At 45.4% G+C, this 20,555-nt stretch overlaps 1 long non-coding RNA gene, 6 other non-coding genes and 3 pseudogenes across 7 annotated transcripts in view; all 10 read left to right on the plus strand.

Moving 5' to 3' along the window:
• The first annotated feature begins 2,033 nt into the window (after nucleotides 1-2,033).
• The window catches only part of LOC148354815 (uncharacterized), a 99,105-nt gene continuing 80,583 nt past the window's right edge, over nucleotides 2,034-20,555 (plus strand). The window contains exon 1 of the long non-coding RNA XR_015852238.1: nucleotides 2,034-2,154. This is a non-coding gene — a long non-coding RNA (uncharacterized LOC148354815). The remainder of the gene's footprint in view (nucleotides 2,155-20,555) is intronic.
• Nucleotides 3,074-3,288, plus strand: LOC148354816 (small nucleolar RNA U3). The gene has a single exon (XR_015852356.1). It is a non-coding gene; the product is annotated as a small nucleolar RNA U3 (small nucleolar RNA).
• Nucleotides 4,749-4,912, plus strand: LOC148354817 (U1 spliceosomal RNA). Its single transcript, XR_015852337.1, has one exon. It is a non-coding gene; the product is annotated as a U1 spliceosomal RNA (small nuclear RNA).
• Nucleotides 5,146-5,321, plus strand: LOC148354818 (U2 spliceosomal RNA; annotated as a pseudogene).
• Nucleotides 10,064-10,278, plus strand: LOC148354819 (small nucleolar RNA U3). Its single transcript, XR_015852353.1, has one exon. It is a non-coding gene; the product is annotated as a small nucleolar RNA U3 (small nucleolar RNA).
• Nucleotides 11,739-11,902, plus strand: LOC148354820 (U1 spliceosomal RNA). The gene has a single exon (XR_015852326.1). It is a non-coding gene; the product is annotated as a U1 spliceosomal RNA (small nuclear RNA).
• Nucleotides 12,136-12,311, plus strand: LOC148354821 (U2 spliceosomal RNA; annotated as a pseudogene).
• On the plus strand, nucleotides 17,054-17,268 carry LOC148354822 (small nucleolar RNA U3). The gene has a single exon (XR_015852357.1). It is a non-coding gene; the product is annotated as a small nucleolar RNA U3 (small nucleolar RNA).
• Nucleotides 18,729-18,892, plus strand: LOC148354823 (U1 spliceosomal RNA). The gene has a single exon (XR_015852344.1). It is a non-coding gene; the product is annotated as a U1 spliceosomal RNA (small nuclear RNA).
• On the plus strand, nucleotides 19,126-19,301 carry LOC148354824 (U2 spliceosomal RNA; annotated as a pseudogene).

A 20,555-nucleotide genomic window follows, 5' to 3' on the forward strand; every position in this document is an offset into this window, starting at 1 on the left:
CAAGAAGGCTGGTCATCCACAGAAGAGGACAGGTCAATGCGGAGGTTGTCAATGTAACTGTATCCACGCTGGAATTGCTCACGAGTTTAGTGATGGAGACGGTAAGGATCTGTCACAACAGACAGTGTCTCACCATTTAAGAGCATTTAGACTGAAGGCCCACACTGCAGTGACAGAACCTCTTATAAGGAAAGAAATCATAGAATGCAAAAATGAGCTTTGCTGAGGAGCATGTTGTGAGGACAGGGGAGAATTGGTCCAGGGTTCACAAGGGATTACATCTTTTTTTATTTTTTGGGTCGGATTGGAAACATTCTGTTCAGTGACACATCGGAGAGAGACCACCCATCCATTATTTTACGCTTATTCGGGGCGCGGGGCAAGCAGCCTTTACAGGGAAGCTCAGGCCTCACTATTCCCAGCCACTTCTTCCCGTTCATCCGACGGGATCTTAAGGCGTTCCCAGGCCAGCCTCGAGACATAGTTTCTCCAGCGTGTCCTGGGTCGTCCTCGGGGCGTCATACCGGTGGGACATCCCCGCAACACCTACGGAGGGAGGCGTCCAGGAGGCATCCTTATCAGCCTCAACTGGCTCCTCTTAATGGGGAGGGGCAGTGGCTCTACATAGAGTCCCTCCCGGATGACTAAGATCCTCACTTTATCTCTAAAGGAGAGCCCAGACACCCTGCGGAGGAAACTTATTTCAGCCACTTGTATCCGGGATTGTGGTCTTTCAGTCATAACCCACAGTTCATGACCATAAGTGAGGGTAGGAACATTGGTCGACCGGTCATTTGAAAGCTTTGCCTTTCGGTTCATCTTCCTCCTCACCACAACGGACCGGTATAGCGTCCGCATGACGGCAGACGCTGCACCCACCTGTCTGTCAATCTCTCGTTCCATCTTACCCTCACCCGTGAACAAGACCCTAAGATACCTGAACTCCTCCACTCAGGGCAAGATATTATCCCCATGCCACCCTTTTCCGGCTCAGTACCATAGTCTCGGACTTAGAGGCCGCTTTACACTCGACTGCGAATCGCTCCAGTGAGAGCTGAAGAACACGGCCTGAGGAAGCCAACAGCACCACATCATCTGCAAAAAGCATAGATGCAATGCTGAGGCCCCCAAACCGGACCCCTTCCCCACAAAGGCTGCGCCTAGAAATTCTGTCAATGAACAGCATCGGTGACAAAGGGCAGCCCTGGCAGAGTCAAACTCCCACCGGAAATAAATCCGACTTATTGCCGGCAATGCCGACCAGACTCTGCCACCGGGCATACAGGGACCGCACAGCCATTGGAGAAATACTAAACCCAAAATGTTTAATAAAAAAAGTGAAATGTGGAGGAGGAAGTATCATGGTTTGGGGCAAGTTATTTTGCAGCAGGAGGCCTCTTGTACAGCCACATAGCCGAGTTCTGTATATTACAAAAGTTAATATCATGTTCAGCACCAAATACAGTAAATTAATATGTTTTTTTAAAACTATAGTTCTTACTAAACTATAAAAATATTTTCAGTCTGCTGTGAACGCTTAACTGATTTAAACTTGTTTAAACTAAGCAACTTGAAATTGGAATCACCGCATTAAAACAACAAAATGTCTGATAAAATATTGAATTTTCAGTGCACCATCCCAAAAAATAAAATAATAAATTATACATTAAATATAAATATTTATATATATAAACGTATCACATACACCTGATATACACTGGCAACAGTGCTTTGGGGTTTGAACAGATTTTATTGACGCTTTTAACAACAATTAAACACATTCACAATTGAATTATATCATATTCTAACAGTATGAGGTTTGAACATTTTTTAATCTTTTAACAGCAATTAAACACATTAACAATTTCATATTATCATATTCTAACAATATGAGGTTTGAACAATTTTTATCGACACTTTTAACAGCAGTTAAAAATATTCACAGTTTCATTATATCATTTTATTTTGGGGATAAGAATAATTATGCCTCTCACCGGCCCCCGTCATAAGCGTTTGATATGCGTATTGAAAACAGGTTACACTACCGCGGCAATTTCAGGCACAACATTTCGAATTTCTTTCGGAGTGCTAACTACGTCAAAATTTTAGGATTAACGAGGAGTTAACATTTTTCCTTTGGTGTGGACTTCACTGGTGAGTTATTATCTATCTCAATTATAAACTATATCGAGGAGGGAACTTAACGAGTGGAGGGAAAAGCTAGCTTGGCTAGCTAAAATACTCCGTCTTACGTATGTGTTTAAAATGTGTGAAACGATTGTACATATCTTTAGCTTACATTTTCCTTAGGTTCATATCTTTTCCTTAGGTTCATATCTAAGGGGACGTCTATATAGTTTTCCATTGGTCAATTTTCTTGGAGAAAAATACATTTGAGTAAACTAATAATTGGTGAATATAACGGTCGTATTCGCCATGTCACAAGGTCGCCCTCTAACGACCGATAAACGAACTGCAGGTTAAACTCTTAAATTCGAGCTCCTGTTGAAAAAAGCCCACTGTGTCTCCAAATTGGTTTGAAAACCATTTAATTTCATTCGAGTATTTTTATTATGGGAATTATTGAACGCAGCTTTGAACCGTAAACGTTTTTCGTCCGTCTGAAAAGTGGGAGTGAGGGGCAAGTGCGGAACCTTTCTTTTTTTGACCGTTGCTGCCCGGGACCTCTTTACAGACGTACGAGGTCGTGGTGCTTATTTCACGTAAAGATTCCAAAAGAATCAGAGAGTACCCATAAATAAGAGGTACTGCTCGATGGAATCTCGCATGTATTTGCGTTAGCACAAATTGTTTTTGGAGAACTTGACTTTTTTCCAAAACGAATTAAAATCACAAACCTCGCAAGGCATTGTGGGGCTTAATGAAAGCAACAATAACCTAGATTTTAACTCCAGTCAGTCTTTCATATTCCATATGTGCTTGGATTTCCCTTGATTTTTTTGGGGTGTATAGGAGCGATCGATGTGTTTGGAGCAAATTACCGACAATGTTGCCCTCCGAGCACAAGTAGTTCTGTCGGCTATTAATGCGGGTGGTTGCACATTTGAAGATTAAGACTATACTCTTAGGGATCATTTCTATAGTTTTTGACTTGTGAAATGTGTTTCTACCTTGTATGGATCTGCCAACTACGATGACGAGATGAAATATTCCTCCCTGAGCGTGAAGTAGGCAGATAGGAATGATGAAATCATATACTGTCTGTCGTTGATGACCGTTCATTGGTCCTTTGTGGACTTGTGATGGGGGGAATATGTTCAGAGTAGCTGGAAGCTCAACTTCAATGAAATGTCAAAATGAAAGTGTAATGTACTCTATCTAATCACATTAGAATTGAACTTCTGCCTTCCTGAGTTAACCAAGTGATGGACATTGAAATCCGTAGCCCCCGATGTAAATGACTGCCATGCGCACTCTAAATTATTTCAAATTTGTATACAATTGTGTGACTTGGCTCAAACATAACTTTCAAAGTGACGAACGCTGTTGAATAAAAGCGGTCATGGTTCGAAGCACTTATTGATAACAACCACGAACTTCCAGTTGCGTGCGCCATCAGGGGCCTAATGGAGACACAACCCTGGACCGAGTGAGTTGTTGTTGTCCATCGCGTGGTGTGTCTCGGGCAAATACAGGCTGGTGGTTCCCATTCCCCGAAAGACCAGATTGAGGCTGGCCCCCCGCAGCACGGCAGCTGAGTGGTTAGCGAGCCCGCGGCACAGTTGTGAGGTCATGGATTCAAAATCCAGCCAGTTTGCATGTTCTTCCCGTGCCCGCACGGCTGTCCTGCGGGCACTCCAGTTTCCTCCCACCTTCCAAAACATTCTTGTCAAGTTGTTGGCCCGTCCAAATGGTCCCTGGGTGTGAATGAGCGAGTGAGTTGTCTTGTCTCTGTGTGCCCTGCGACCGGCTGGCAACCAGTTCAGGGTGCCCACTGCCCAAAGTCAGCTGGGATGGCCTCCAGCACCCCCGCGACCCTACCGAGGACAGGCGGTGCAGATAATGGACAGATTATACATCGTGTTTTGTCCTTGTTCATCACTGTTGTTTTAATTTAGTCTCTTGATAATGATGTTTGAATAAGCAATGTTTGTAATCTCTAAATTGGGCCACGTTGTTGGAGTGTGATGTGTTTGTGTCAATAAAGTTTGTTAAAACCATATGGAAGGTGGAAAGGAAGTTCGGGTTGGGACCAAGATATGCTTCTTCTCTTCATTTCAATTGAGTTATGAATAGGTGCTGTCAAATCGGTTGTAACCTAGCCTGGTTAGAAAAGAGAGAATACTAAACAACAGATACTGTAATGTGCAGTGATGTCCAGCAGGTGGCGTTGTTCCTTTATATCGTGGACCAGTAGTGTTGTTTTGCTTTTACTGTGGGGTTGAAGGATTAATCTTGTTTGTGCCATGAAAAGCGTTCGTTTGAATTTGTTTGCTCTCTTTAAGTTGCATGTTGACTTAATGTTTTAGTGGTGTGTTTTATTTTGCGGGATGAATGTTTTCCTCTTTGTGACGCTATGCATCATGGGAAACTGCTTAAGAATCAAAACCTAAATACTAACTTTAACGCGTTATCTGTTCGTTTGCTGGATTTCCCCGCGCTGCCCTTAGCGTTCACATTCGTGCAGGAGTGACCTTTCCGAGTGTTGTATGTTAACCGTGTAACACTACCGTAGCTGCAGGGGGCGCGCTCGAGTAATAGTTGGTTGCCTTGGCCGTGTACAACTCATACTTACCTGGCAGGGGAGATACCATGATCATGAAGGTGGTTCACCCAGGGTGAGGCTCAGCCATTGCACTCCGGATGAGCTGACCTCTGCGAATTCCCCAAATGTGGGAATCTCGACTGCATAATTTCTGGTAGTGGGGGACTGCGTTCGCGCTCTCCCCTGATTTTAATGTCAATAGCAATTGTTAGTGCGCTGCTTTTGTAATTAGAATTTCAGTTCAGGCCCATCTATAACATCATTTGATGAGAAGTGACTATCTTGCATAGTGACTGATAACGCTCCTGGGTTTTCATGAGAGCCTTTAGTGTTTAGAGCGCATTACAATGGCCATTCCGCACCTGGAACAGGTTGGGACGGTCCTGTCATTTAGAGATGTCGTTTCATCTGACCTGACCTTAGCTTAGCCTTTTGGTGACTTTGATGTGCTAGGTCCTTAGCTTGGCCCTTTTGTGTACTTTCTATGAAGTCACCATCTTTGATTTTTGCATTTCGGAGATGGAATATGAGCTTGCTCTGTCCACTCCACGCATCGGCCCGGTATTGCAGTACCTCCGGGAACGGTGCATTCGCAATGATCGCAGCATGGCTTTAGGACTAGGACCTTAGCTTGGCCTTTTGGCTGAGAGTAAGTGTCCCGGCTCCTAGGCTTTGTAGCGTATTATGAACTGACCGATAACGGATAATGGATAATGAATAACGAAGATAGATCAATAACCCTTAAAAACCCCAAAACCCCATTTCCAAATGTACTCCTAAAAAGCCATAGCAAAACACTGTGGAACCAAGTACTTCTTTTGAGCTTAAATTAAAACAAATAATCGACCTCAGGCCCTATCGCGGTTTCGCTACTTTGCGGATTTACATCGTGCATTGTGTTCTGATTCATAATAGGCACGCTCCGAAGGCTGTGCAATTGGGCAAATAGTTCGAAGGGGTGTGTTCAAAAAAATTAGCAGTGTGGCAACTAATCTCTGAGTTCTTAAATTTTGGGGAAGAAAAAACAAAACAGGTGCGAATCGGGTGGGCGCCTATTTAAGGCTGATGGAGCCGGCACAGGTTGAACACGAATTTGAGGAAAACGGGTCGTTCAAGAAGGGCAGCACGGCGGCGCAGTGGTTAGCGCGTGTGCGGCACAGTCCTGAGGTCATGAGAGATTGAACCTTCCTGTGTGGAGTTTGCAGTTCTCCCCGTGCTTGCGTAGGTTTCCTCCGGGCACTCCGGTTTCCTCCCACATTCCAAGAACATGCATGTCAGGTTAATTGGCCGGTCCAAATTGTTCCTGGGTCTGAATGAGCGAGTGAGTTGTCTGTCTCTGTGTGCCCCGCGACTGGCCGGCAACCAGCTTAGGGTGTCCCCTGCCCACTGCCCCAAGATAGCTGGGATGGGGTCCAGCACCCCCGCGACCCTACTGAGGATAATGGATGGATGGGGGTCGTTAAAGACACTGCTCCGGAGGACTGCGTTCATTGGTTTAAAAGTTGATTGGAGAAGGATGAACCCATAGAGAGGTAAAAAAATTGTTGGCCGTTGAGCCAGGAAAAACAGAGACGCGTGCAAGAAAACGGAAGATAACTATTAAAATGGACCGGAGAAAAACCAGAATGGCAAAGCCTCAGCCAATGATCAGCTTCAGTCTGCAGTTACCTGTAAGTGGTGTGACCGTGAGAAGACGTCTGCGTAAAGCAAATGTATTTTCAAGAATCCCAGGCAAATGTTGAAAAAAAAAAGGCATGTGCAGAAGAGGTTACAATTCGGCAAAGAACACATCAACTGGCCTAAAGAAAAATGGAGAAACGTTTTGTGGACTAATGAAAGTAAAATTGCCCTTTTTGAGTCCAGGGGCCACAGACCGCGTGTGAAACGACACCCAAACTCCGAATTCAAACTTCAGTACACATTGAAGACAGTGAGGCATGGTGGTGCAGGTATCATGGTCTGGGCATGTTTCTCCTACTCTGGTGTTGGGCCCATTTGTCGCATAGCAGGGATCATGGATCAGTTTGTGTATGTCAAGATACTTGAAGATGTTATGTTGCCATATGCTGACGAGGACATGCCCTTGAAATGGGTGTTTCCACAAGACAATGGTCCCAACCACACCAGTAGACGGGCAAAGTCTTGGTTCCAAACCAAAAAAATTCATGTCATGGGGTGGCCAGCCCAATCCCCAGATCCCAATCCGATCGACAACTTCACGAAATACTGTTTGTCAAGCAAAACCAAGAAATGTCAATGAATTGTGGATTGTTGTTAAGGAGTCACGGAGTGAAACAACGACGGAAAGGTGCCACAAGTTGGTTGACTCTATGCCACACAGATGTGAGGCAGTAATAAACAACTGTGGTCATGCAACTAGATATTAGGATTGCTAGATCCTAACTTTTTGGGTAAATACGAAATAGTTTCGAGTTTGTACAGTCGACAGCAGACGCTGCTATTTTTTTAACACAGCCCTTTGAAGTAATTGCCCGATTGCACGGCATGCCTATTATGAATGCTGGATCTTGTTTGTTTCCTGAGAATCTACTGCACCTACTGCTCACTTGTCTGGCATGTAACAATAAAACCCATACTAAAACCTGAGATATTCTGGTTCGTCACACTACACTGCTATGATTTCAAACAGCCCTGCACACGCTCTCTTACTTGCGTCAGACCACCAGTAGGCGCCCTACTTCGGAAGTAGTCTAGCAGCGAGGCACGAAATGTACTCTTCGTTTTACAGTATTGTCAAAATGAACGAGATTTGAAGTTACGCCTATCACCGTATGGTTATCTACAGCTTCCCGATAAATAACAGTTAAACTTTTCACATCTTGGTTTTGTTAGTGGCTTGGTCAGCATGTGAGCCACCGTGTGCTCAGTGGGTCACTACTTGCTTGTAATTTTACCATCAACTTGTGCAGACCGTACAAAATGATATTTTACGTCCATGTGTTTACTGAGTTGCCTACATACTGGGTTTTTAGACAGTTCAATAGTCCCCTGGCTATCTTCATGAATCAAATCTGGTGTGTGCTGTGTTTCCTCATCCACGCCATGAAGTATTGCACGAGATACATGCTTTCTTGTACCGTGGATGACAGTGCCATGTATTCGGCTCCGCAAGTTGATAGCGCCACCGTAGGCTGTTTTCTGGTTTTCCTGGATATAACTGGACCATTTTGGGTTAGACTAAAGCAGTAACCGGTTGGTTCCGATTGCGTCCCGATTGTTTCAAGTCATACAAAGATTTGTTCAATTTACAAACTAGATGCTCACCAGTTTTAGATCCATTCACCCATCGATGTTATGTGCCGCTTCTCCTCACTAGGGTGGTGGGGGCGCTGGAGCCCGTCCCAGCTAACTGTGGGCACCGGGCAAAGTACACCCTGAACTGGTTGACCGGTTTTTGATTCCACTTCAAATCCCTTCCGTTGTTCCATGTGCAACTCACAATCTATGGGAGCGTGTAAATATGTCGTTTTGACATCCATTTGGTGGAGCCTTGGGTTACCTTGCGCGGCTATTTGCATAAGAATCCTCACTGAGGTCATAACAGCAGTTGGGCAGAAGGTTTCCTTATAATCTATGCCTTCTACCTGCCCGTATCCCTTTGCGACATATCCAGCTTTAAAAGTTTCAGGTTTGTAGAGGTTCTCTCTAACCATAAAAACCCAACTTCCCCCCACTGCTTTCTTTCCCTTCGGCAGTAAATACAGGGTGTAAGTGTCATTACTAGTGTCAATAAAATTGTTCAAACCAAAAATCTCATTTAATGATGAATCTTCATCCACCATTGCTTTGACCCGTTTTTGGGATATTCCGGAAGAAATTGCCTCTCTATACGTTTTGGGTACTTAAAAAGTGCTCTACGAATATGGTCCACCACCTGTTTATCTTCAATATCTTCTGTTTTACATTGTTAATCTCTAAGATAGGCTGCTGGCCTTCTCTCTCTTACTGGGTAGTGCCCCAACTATCACCTTGACTTCGAGATGGGGCACTATTCCCATTCCTTTCTTATGTATGTCTGTATGTCTGATTGGCTTGGACATCATCATTTGACTTGTGTCTCCGTCCTTTGGCTCGTCCCAGTGGCTTATACCCGTCTCTGGTCCACTGACGCTCGCATTATCGTGTACTCAGTCAGATCGCTCGGCCGATGACGTTTACGGTCTTTGCAGCTCCTCACCTTTGTTTTGATGTCACTGACAGTCAGGTTCTCCCTCATCGGAGTGACGTGGACCACAAACGGATTACACAAGTCTGATAGTCCCTTTACCTTCACTGCCATTCGAGGGAAGGAAGGTCGCAGTACAAACATATGACACGCGGTCTCCCCTTGTCGGCGTAATGTGCTCGTACAATTGTCAGTGCCTTGCGTCCGTCGCTTCTCGCATGACTGAGGACAAACTTCTACTGTCCAGGACTTGCACCGTTTCAGCATATGCTTGCGTATTCTTCAGGATGGTATCCGCTCAGACATCGTTGGCGTCCTCCTCGCAATTCCAAGTGTGCTAGGATTCTGGTTTCCCACAGCTCGTATGATCGCCCGTCAACCATCAAACAAAAGCCAATCAAACCGCTTATTAGACATCATACTGGGCCCATAACCTGTCAGGTTACCAGTAGTCATCCTACTTGGGGCGTAGTCTAGCAACGGCGCACGATACGTGCTCTCCGCCAGATCACGCCATAACACACCACTCGAGAAGTCTGAGAGGAGTTTTCTTGAGATTTATTTTGCACATGCGCAGCGGCATTGTATACCCTCATTCGCACCGGAGGTCAATTAGCATAATGAGACTGAAATCACACGAGAACAAGAATCGCATGTCCAGTTAAAGCTTTTTATGAACCGTAAAAGTTTTTCGTCCGTCTGAAAAGTGGGAGTGAGGGGCAAGTGCGGAACCTTTCTTTCTTTGACCGTTGCTTCCCGGGACCTCTTTACAGACGTACGAGGTCGTGGTGCTTATTTCACGTAAAGATTCCAAAAGAATCAGAGAGTACCCATAAATAGGAGGTACTGCTCGATGGAATCTCGCATGTATTTGCGTTAGCACAAATTGTTTTTGGAGAACTTGACTTTTTTTCCAAAACGAATTAAAATCACAAACCTCGCAAAGTATTGTGGGGCTTAATGACTGCAACAATAACCTAGATTTTAACTCCATTCAGTCTTTCATATTCCATATGTGCTTGGATTTCCCTTGATTTTTTTGGGTGTATAGGAGCGATCGATGTGTTTGGAGCAAATTACCGACAATGTTGCCCTCCGAGCACAAGTAGTTCTGTCGGCTATTAATGCGGGTGGTTGCACATTTGAAGATTAAGACTATACTCTTAGGGATCATTTCTATAGTTTTTGACTTGTGAAATGTGTTTCTACCTTGTATGGATCTGCCAACTACGATGACGAGATGAAATATTCCTCCCTGAGCGTGAAGTAGGCAAATAGGAATGATGAAATCATATACTGTCTGTCGTTGATGACCGTTCATTGGTCCTTTGTGGACTTGTGATGGGGGGAATATGTTCAGAGTAGCTGGAAGCTCAACTTCAATGAAATGTCAAAATGAAAGTGTAATGTACTCTATCTAATCACATTAGAATTGAACTTCTGCCTTCCTGAGTTAACCAAGTGATGGACATTGAAATCCGTAGCCCCCGATGTAAATGACTGCCATGCGCACTCTAAATTATTTCAAATTTGTATACAATTGTGTGACTTGGCTCAAACATAACTTTCAAAGTGACGAACGCTGTTGAATAAAAGCGGTCATGGTTCGAAGCACTTATTGATAACAACCACGAACTTCCAGTTGCGTGCGCCATCAGGGGCCTAATGGAGACACAACCCTGGACCGAGTGAGTTGTTGTTGTCCATCGCGTGGTGTGTCTCGGGCAAATACAGGCTGGTGGTTCCCATTCCCCGAAAGACCAGATTGAGGCTGGCCCCCCGCAGCACGGCAGCTGAGTGGTTAGCGAGCCCGCGGCACAGTTGTGAGGTCATGGATTCAAAATCCAGCCAGTTTGCATGTTCTTCCCGTGCCCGCACGGCTGTCCTGCGGGCACTCCAGTTTCCTCCCACCTTCCAAAACATTCTTGTCAAGTTGTTGGCCCGTCCAAATGGTCCCTGGGTGTGAATGAGCGAGTGAGTTGTCTTGTCTCTGTGTGCCCTGCGACCGGCTGGCAACCAGTTCAGGGTGCCCACTGCCCAAAGTCAGCTGGGATGGCCTCCAGCACCCCCGCGACCCTACCGAGGACAGGCGGTGCAGATAATGGACAGATTATACATCGTGTTTTGTCCTTGTTCATCACTGTTGTTTTAATTTAGTCTCTTGATAATGATGTTTGAATAAGCAATGTTTGTAATCTCTAAATTGGGCCACGTTGTTGGAGTGTGATGTGTTTGTGTCAATAAAGTTTGTTAAAACCATATGGAAGGTGGAAAGGAAGTTCGGGTTGGGACCAAGATATGCTTCTTCTCTTCATTTCAATTGAGTTATGAATAGGTGCTGTCAAATCGGTTGTAACCTAGCCTGGTTAGAAAAGAGAGAATACTAAACAACAGATACTGTAATGTGCAGTGATGTCCAGCAGGTGGCGTTGTTCCTTTATATCGTGGACCAGTAGTGTTGTTTTGCTTTTACTGTGGGGTTGAAGGATTAATCTTGTTTGTGCCATGAAAAGCGTTCGTTTGAATTTGTTTGCTCTCTTTAAGTTGCATGTTGACTTAATGTTTTAGTGGTGTGTTTTATTTTGCGGGATGAATGTTTTCCTCTTTGTGACGCTATGCATCATGGGAAACTGCTTAAGAATCAAAACCTAAATACTAACTTTAACGCGTTATCTGTTCGTTTGCTGGATTTCCCCGCGCTGCCCTTAGCGTTCACATTCGTGCAGGAGTGACCTTTCCGAGTGTTGTATGTTAACCGTGTAACACTACCGTAGCTGCAGGGGGCGCGCTCGAGTAATAGTTGGTTGCCTTGGCCGTGTACAACTCATACTTACCTGGCAGGGGAGATACCATGATCATGAAGGTGGTTCACCCAGGGTGAGGCTCAGCCATTGCACTCCGGTTGAGCTGACCTCTGCGAATTCCCCAAATGTGGGAATCTCGACTGCATAATTTCTGGTAGTGGGGGACTGCGTTCGCGCTCTCCCCTGATTTTAATGTCAATAGCAATTGTTAGTGCGCTGCTTTTGTAATTAGAATTTCAGTTCAGGCCCATCTATAACATCATTTGATGAGAAGTGACTATCTTGCATAGTGACTGATAACGCTCCTGGGTTTTCATGAGAGCCTTTAGTGTTTAGAGCGCATTACAATGGCCATTCCGCACCTGGAACAGGTTGGGACGGTCCTGTCATTTAGAGATGTCGTTTCATCTGACCTGACCTTAGCTTAGCCTTTTGGTGACTTTGATGTGCTAGGTCCTTAGCTTGGCCCTTTTGTGTACTTTCTATGAAGTCACCATCTTTGATTTTTGCATTTCGGAGATGGAATATGAGCTTGCTCTGTCCACTCCACGCATCGGCCCGGTATTGCAGTACCTCCGGGAACGGTGCATTCGCAATGATCGCAGCATGGCTTTAGGACTAGGACCTTAGCTTGGCCTTTTGGCTGAGAGTAAGTGTCCCGGCTCCTAGGCTTTGTAGCGTATTATGAACTGACCGATAACGGATAATGGATAATGAATAACGAAGATAGATCAATAACCCTTAAAAACCCCAAAACCCCATTTCCAAATGTACTCCTAAAAAGCCATAGCAAAACACTGTGGAACCAAGTACTTCTTTTGAGCTTAAATTAAAACAAATAATCGACCTCAGGCCCTATCGCGGTTTCGCTACTTTGCGGATTTACATCGTGCATTGTGTTCTGATTCATAATAGGCACGCTCCGAAGGCTGTGCAATTGGGCAAATAGTTCGAAGGGGTGTGTTCAAAAAAATTAGCAGTGTGGCAACTAATCTCTGAGTTCTTAAATTTTGGGGAAGAAAAAACAAAACAGGTGCGAATCGGGTGGGCGCCTATTTAAGGCTGATGGAGCCGGCACAGGTTGAACACGAATTTGAGGAAAACGGGTCGTTCAAGAAGGGCAGCACGGCGGCGCAGTGGTTAGCGCGTGTGCGGCACAGTCCTGAGGTCATGAGAGATTGAACCTTCCTGTGTGGAGTTTGCAGTTCTCCCCGTGCTTGCGTAGGTTTCCTCCGGGCACTCCGGTTTCCTCCCACATTCCAAGAACATGCATGTCAGGTTAATTGGCCGGTCCAAATTGTTCCTGGGTCTGAATGAGCGAGTGAGTTGTCTGTCTCTGTGTGCCCCGCGACTGGCCGGCAACCAGCTTAGGGTGTCCCCTGCCCACTGCCCCAAGATAGCTGGGATGGGGTCCAGCACTCCCGCGACCCTACTGAGGATAATGGATGGATGGGGGTCGTTAAAGACACTGCTCCGGAGGACTGCGTTCATTGGTTTAAAAGTTGATTGGAGAAGGATGAACCCATAGAGAGGTAAAAAAATTGTTGGCCGTTGAGCCAGGAAAAACAGAGACGCGTGCAAGAAAACGGAAGATAACTATTAAAATGGACCGGAGAAAAACCAGAATGGCAAAGCCTCAGCCAATGATCAGCTTCAGTCTGCAGTTACCTGTAAGTGGTGTGACCGTGAGAAGACGTCTGCGTAAAGCAAATGTATTTTCAAGAATCCCAGGCAAATGTTGAAAAAAAAAAGGCATGTGCAGAAGAGGTTACAATTCGGCAAAGAACACATCAACTGGCCTAAAGAAAAATGGAGAAACGTTTTGTGGACTAATGAAAGTAAAATTGCCCTTTTTGAGTCCAGGGGCCACAGACCGCGTGTGAAACGACACCCAAACTCCGAATTCAAACTTCAGTACACATTGAAGACAGTGAGGCATGGTGGTGCAGGTATCATGGTCTGGGCATGTTTCTCCTACTCTGGTGTTGGGCCCATTTGTCGCATAGCAGGGATCATGGATCAGTTTGTGTATGTCAAGATACTTGAAGATGTTATGTTGCCATATGCTGACGAGGACATGCCCTTGAAATGGGTGTTTCCACAAGACAATGGTCCCAACCACACCAGTAGACGGGCAAAGTCTTGGTTCCAAACCAAAAAAATTCATGTCATGGGGTGGCCAGCCCAATCCCCAGATCCCAATCCGATCGACAACTTCACGAAATACTGTTTGTCAAGCAAAACCAAGAAATGTCAATGAATTGTGGATTGTTGTTAAGGAGTCACGGAGTGAAACAACGACGGAAAGGTGCCACAAGTTGGTTGACTCTATGCCACACAGATGTGAGGCAGTAATAAACAACTGTGGTCATGCAACTAGATATTAGGATTGCTAGATCCTAACTTTTTGGGTAAATACGAAATAGTTTCGAGTTTGTACAGTCGACAGCAGACGCTGCTATTTTTTTAACACAGCCCTTTGAAGTAATTGCCCGATTGCACGGCATGCCTATTATGAATGCTGGATCTTGTTTGTTTCCTGAGAATCTACTGCACCTACTGCTCACTTGTCTGGCATGTAACAATAAAACCCATACTAAAACCTGAGATATTCTGGTTCGTCACACTACACTGCTATGATTTCAAACAGCCCTGCACACGCTCTCTTACTTGCGTCAGACCACCAGTAGGCGCCCTACTTCGGAAGTAGTCTAGCAGCGAGGCACGAAATGTACTCTTCGTTTTACAGTATTGTCAAAATGAACGAGATTTGAAGTTACGCCTATCACCGTATGGTTATCTACAGCTTCCCGATAAATAACAGTTAAACTTTTCACATCTTGGTTTTGTTAGTGGCTTGGTCAGCATGTGAGCCACCGTGTGCTCAGTGGGTCACTACTTGCTTGTAATTTTACCATCAACTTGTGCAGACCGTACAAAATGATATTTTACGTCCATGTGTTTACTGAGTTGCCTACATACTGGGTTTTTAGACAGTTCAATAGTCCCCTGGCTATCTTCATGAATCAAATCTGGTGTGTGCTGTGTTTCCTCATCCACGCCATGAAGTATTGCACGAGATACATGCTTTCTTGTACCGTGGATGACAGTGCCATGTATTCGGCTCCGCAAGTTGATAGCGCCACCGTAGGCTGTTTTCTGGTTTTCCTGGATATAACTGGACCATTTTGGGTTAGACTAAAGCAGTAACCGGTTGGTTCCGATTGCGTCCCGATTGTTTCAAGTCATACAAAGATTTGTTCAATTTACAAACTAGATGCTCACCAGTTTTAGATCCATTCACCCATCGATGTTATGTGCCGCTTCTCCTCACTAGGGTGGTGGGGGCGCTGGAGCCCGTCCCAGCTAACTGTGGGCACCGGGCAAAGTACACCCTGAACTGGTTGACCGGTTTTTGATTCCACTTCAAATCCCTTCCGTTGTTCCATGTGCAACTCACAATCTATGGGAGCGTGTAAATATGTCGTTTTGACATCCATTTGGTGGAGCCTTGGGTTACCTTGCGCGGCTATTTGCATAAGAATCCTCACTGAGGTCATAACAGCAGTTGGGCAGAAGGTTTCCTTATAATCTATGCCTTCTACCTGCCCGTATCCCTTTGCGACATATCCAGCTTTAAAAGTTTCAGGTTTGTAGAGGTTCTCTCTAACCATAAAAACCCAACTTCCCCCCACTGCTTTCTTTCCCTTCGGCAGTAAATACAGGGTGTAAGTGTCATTACTAGTGTCAATAAAATTGTTCAAACCAAAAATCTCATTTAATGATGAATCTTCATCCACCATTGCTTTGACCCGTTTTTGGGATATTCCGGAAGAAATTGCCTCTCTATACGTTTTGGGTACTTAAAAAGTGCTCTACGAATATGGTCCACCACCTGTTTATCTTCAATATCTTCTGTTTTACATTGTTAATCTCTAAGATAGGCTGCTGGCCTTCTCTCTCTTACTGGGTAGTGCCCCAACTATCACCTTGACTTCGAGATGGGGCACTATTCCCATTCCTTTCTTATGTATGTCTGTATGTCTGATTGGCTTGGACATCATCATTTGACTTGTGTCTCCGTCCTTTGGCTCGTCCCAGTGGCTTATACCCGTCTCTGGTCCACTGACGCTCGCATTATCGTGTACTCAGTCAGATCGCTCGGCCGATGACGTTTACGGTCTTTGCAGCTCCTCACCTTTGTTTTGATGTCACTGACAGTCAGGTTCTCCCTCATCGGAGTGACGTGGACCACAAACGGATTACACAAGTCTGATAGTCCCTTTACCTTCACTGCCATTCGAGGGAAGGAAGGTCGCAGTACAAACATATGACACGCGGTCTCCCCTTGTCGGCGTAATGTGCTCGTACAATTGTCAGTGCCTTGCGTCCGTCGCTTCTCGCATGACTGAGGACAAACTTCTACTGTCCAGGACTTGCACCGTTTCAGCATATGCTTGCGTATTCTTCAGGATGGTATCCGCTCAGACATCGTTGGCGTCCTCCTCGCAATTCCAAGTGTGCTAGGATTCTGGTTTCCCACAGCTCGTATGATCGCCCGTCAACCATCAAACAAAAGCCAATCAAACCGCTTATTAGACATCATACTGGGCCCATAACCTGTCAGGTTACCAGTAGTCATCCTACTTGGGGCGTAGTCTAGCAACGGCGCACGATACGTGCTCTCCGCCAGATCACGCCATAACACACCACTCGAGAAGTCTGAGAGGAGTTTTCTTGAGATTTATTTTGCACATGCGCAGCGGCATTGTATACCCTCATTCGCACCGGAGGTCAATTAGCATAATGAGACTGAAATCACACGAGAACAAGAATCGCATGTCCAGTTAAAGCTTTTTATGAACCGTAAAAGTTTTTCGTCCGTCTGAAAAGTGGGAGTGAGGGGCAAGTGCGGAACCTTTCTTTCTTTGACCGTTGCTTCCCGGGACCTCTTTACAGACGTACGAGGTCGTGGTGCTTATTTCACGTAAAGATTCCAAAAGAATCAGAGAGTACCCATAAATAGGAGGTACTGCTCGATGGAATCTCGCATGTATTTGCGTTAGCACAAATTGTTTTTGGAGAACTTGACTTTTTTTCCAAAACGAATTAAAATCACAAACCTCGCAAAGTATTGTGGGGCTTAATGACTGCAACAATAACCTAGATTTTAACTCCATTCAGTCTTTCATATTCCATATGTGCTTGGATTTCCCTTGATTTTTTTGGGTGTATAGGAGCGATCGATGTGTTTGGAGCAAATTACCGACAATGTTGCCCTCCGAGCACAAGTAGTTCTGTCGGCTATTAATGCGGGTGGTTGCACATTTGAAGATTAAGACTATACTCTTAGGGATCATTTCTATAGTTTTTGACTTGTGAAATGTGTTTCTACCTTGTATGGATCTGCCAACTACGATGACGAGATGAAATATTCCTCCCTGAGCGTGAAGTAGGCAGATAGGAATGATGAAATCATATACTGTCTGTCGTTGATGACCGTTCATTGGTCCTTTGTGGACTTGTGATGGGGGGAATATGTTCAGAGTAGCTGGAAGCTCAACTTCAATGAAATGTCAAAATGAAAGTGTAATGTACTCTATCTAATCACATTAGAATTGAACTTCTGCCTTCCTGAGTTAACCAAGTGATGGACATTGAAATCCGTAGCCCCCGATGTAAATGACTGCCATGCGCACTCTAAATTATTTCAAATTTGTATACAATTGTGTGACTTGGCTCAAACATAACTTTCAAAGTGACGAACGCTGTTGAATAAAAGCGGTCATGGTTCGAAGCACTTATTGATAACAACCACGAACTTCCAGTTGCGTGCGCCATCAGGGGCCTAATGGAGACACAACCCTGGACCGAGTGAGTTGTTGTTGTCCATCGCGTGGTGTGTCTCGGGCAAATACAGGCTGGTGGTTCCCATTCCCCGAAAGACCAGATTGAGGCTGGCCCCCCGCAGCACGGCAGCTGAGTGGTTAGCGAGCCCGCGGCACAGTTGTGAGGTCATGGATTCAAAATCCAGCCAGTTTGCATGTTCTTCCCGTGCCCGCACGGCTGTCCTGCGGGCACTCCAGTTTCCTCCCACCTTCCAAAACATTCTTGTCAAGTTGTTGGCCCGTCCAAATGGTCCCTGGGTGTGAATGAGCGAGTGAGTTGTCTTGTCTCTGTGTGCCCTGCGACCGGCTGGCAACCAGTTCAGGGTGCCCACTGCCCAAAGTCAGCTGGGATGGCCTCCAGCACCCCCGCGACCCTACCGAGGACAGGCGGTGCAGATAATGGACAGATTATACATCGTGTTTTGTCCTTGTTCATCACTGTTGTTTTAATTTAGTCTCTTGATAATGATGTTTGAATAAGCAATGTTTGTAATCTCTAAATTGGGCCACGTTGTTGGAGTGTGATGTGTTTGTGTCAATAAAGTTTGTTAAAACCATATGGAAGGTGGAAAGGAAGTTCGGGTTGGGACCAAGATATGCTTCTTCTCTTCATTTCAATTGAGTTATGAATAGGTGCTGTCAAATCGGTTGTAACCTAGCCTGGTTAGAAAAGAGAGAATACTAAACAACAGATACTGTAATGTGCAGTGATGTCCAGCAGGTGGCGTTGTTCCTTTATATCGTGGACCAGTAGTGTTGTTTTGCTTTTACTGTGGGGTTGAAGGATTAATCTTGTTTGTGCCATGAAAAGCGTTCGTTTGAATTTGTTTGCTCTCTTTAAGTTGCATGTTGACTTAATGTTTTAGTGGTGTGTTTTATTTTGCGGGATGAATGTTTTCCTCTTTGTGACGCTATGCATCATGGGAAACTGCTTAAGAATCAAAACCTAAATACTAACTTTAACGCGTTATCTGTTCGTTTGCTGGATTTCCCCGCGCTGCCCTTAGCGTTCACATTCGTGCAGGAGTGACCTTTCCGAGTGTTGTATGTTAACCGTGTAACACTACCGTAGCTGCAGGGGGCGCGCTCGAGTAATAGTTGGTTGCCTTGGCCGTGTACAACTCATACTTACCTGGCAGGGGAGATACCATGATCATGAAGGTGGTTCACCCAGGGTGAGGCTCAGCCATTGCACTCCGGTTGAGCTGACCTCTGCGAATTCCCCAAATGTAGGAATCTCGACTGCATAATATCTGGTAGTGGGGGACTGCGTTCGCGCTCTCCCCTGATTTTAATGTCAATAGCAATTGTTAGTGCGCTGCTTTTGTAATTAGAATTTCAGTTCAGGCCCATCTATAACATCATTTGATGAGAAGTGACTATCTTGCATAGTGACTGATAACGCTCCTGGGTTTTCATGAGAGCCTTTAGTGTTTAGAGCGCATTACAATGGCCATTCCGCACCTGGAACAGGTTGGGACGGTCCTGTCATTTAGAGATGTCGTTTCATCTGACCTGACCTTAGCTTAGCCTTTTGGTGACTTTGATGTGCTAGGTCCTTAGCTTGGCCCTTTTGTGTACTTTCTATGAAGTCACCATCTTTGATTTTTGCATTTCGGAGATGGAATATGAGCTTGCTCTGTCCACTCCACGCATCGGCCCGGTATTGCAGTACCTCCGGGAACGGTGCATTCGCAATGATCGCAGCATGGCTTTAGGACTAGGACCTTAGCTTGGCCTTTTGGCTGAGAGTAAGTGTCCCGGCTCCTAGGCTTTGTAGCGTATTATGAACTGACCGATAACGGATAATGGATAATGAATAACGAAGAGAGATCAATAACCCTTAAAAACCCCAAAACCCCATTTCCAAATGTACTCCTAAAAAGCCATAGCAAAACACTGTGGAACCAAGTACTTCTTTTGAGCTTAAATTAAAACAAATAATCGACCTCAGGCCCTATCGCGGTTTCGCTACTTTGCGGATTTACATCGTGCATTGTGTTCTGATTCATAATAGGCACGCTCCGAAGGCTGTGCAATTGGGCAAATAGTTCGAAGGGGTGTGTTCAAAAAAATTAGCAGTGTGGCAACTAATCTCTGAGTTCTTAAATTTTGGGGAAGAAAAAACAAAACAGGTGCGAATCGGGTGGGCGCCTATTTAAGGCTGATGGAGCCGGCACAGGTTGAACACGAATTTGAGGAAAACGGGTCGTTCAAGAAGGGCAGCACGGCGGCGCAGTGGTTAGCGCGTGTGCGGCACAGTCCTGAGGTCATGAGAGATTGAACCTTCCTGTGTGGAGTTTGCAGTTCTCCCCGTGCTTGCGTAGGTTTCCTCCGGGCACTCCGGTTTCCTCCCACATTCCAAGAACATGCATGTCAGGTTAATTGGCCGGTCCAAATTGTTCCTGGGTCTGAATGAGCGAGTGAGTTGTCTGTCTCTGTGTGCCCCGCGACTGGCCGGCAACCAGCTTAGGGTGTCCCCTGCCCACTGCCCCAAGATAGCTGGGATGGGGTCCAGCACCCCCGCGACCCTACTGAGGATAATGGATGGATGGGGGTCGTTAAAGACACTGCTCCGGAGGACTGCGTTCATTGGTTTAAAAGTTGATTGGAGAAGGATGAACCCATAGAGAGGTAAAAAAATTGTTGGCCGTTGAGCCAGGAAAAACAGAGACGCGTGCAAGAAAACGGAAGATAACTATTAAAATGGACCGGAGAAAAACCAGAATGGCAAAGCCTCAGCCAATGATCAGCTTCAGTCTGCAGTTACCTGTAAGTGGTGTGACCGTGAGAAGACGTCTGCGTAAAGCAAATGTATTTTCAAGAATCCCAGGCAAATGTTGAAAAAAAAAAGGCATGTGCAGAAGAGGTTACAATTCGGCAAAGAACACATCAACTGGCCTAAAGAAAAATGGAGAAACGTTTTGTGGACTAATGAAAGTAAAATTGCC

The sequence above is a fragment of the Urocampus carinirostris genome, chromosome 12 (genome assembly GCF_059441175.1).
Source record: "Urocampus carinirostris isolate Australia breed hairy pipefish chromosome 12, RoL_Ucar_1.0, whole genome shotgun sequence".
In the NCBI taxonomy this organism is placed as follows: domain Eukaryota; kingdom Metazoa; phylum Chordata; class Actinopteri; order Syngnathiformes; family Syngnathidae; genus Urocampus; species Urocampus carinirostris.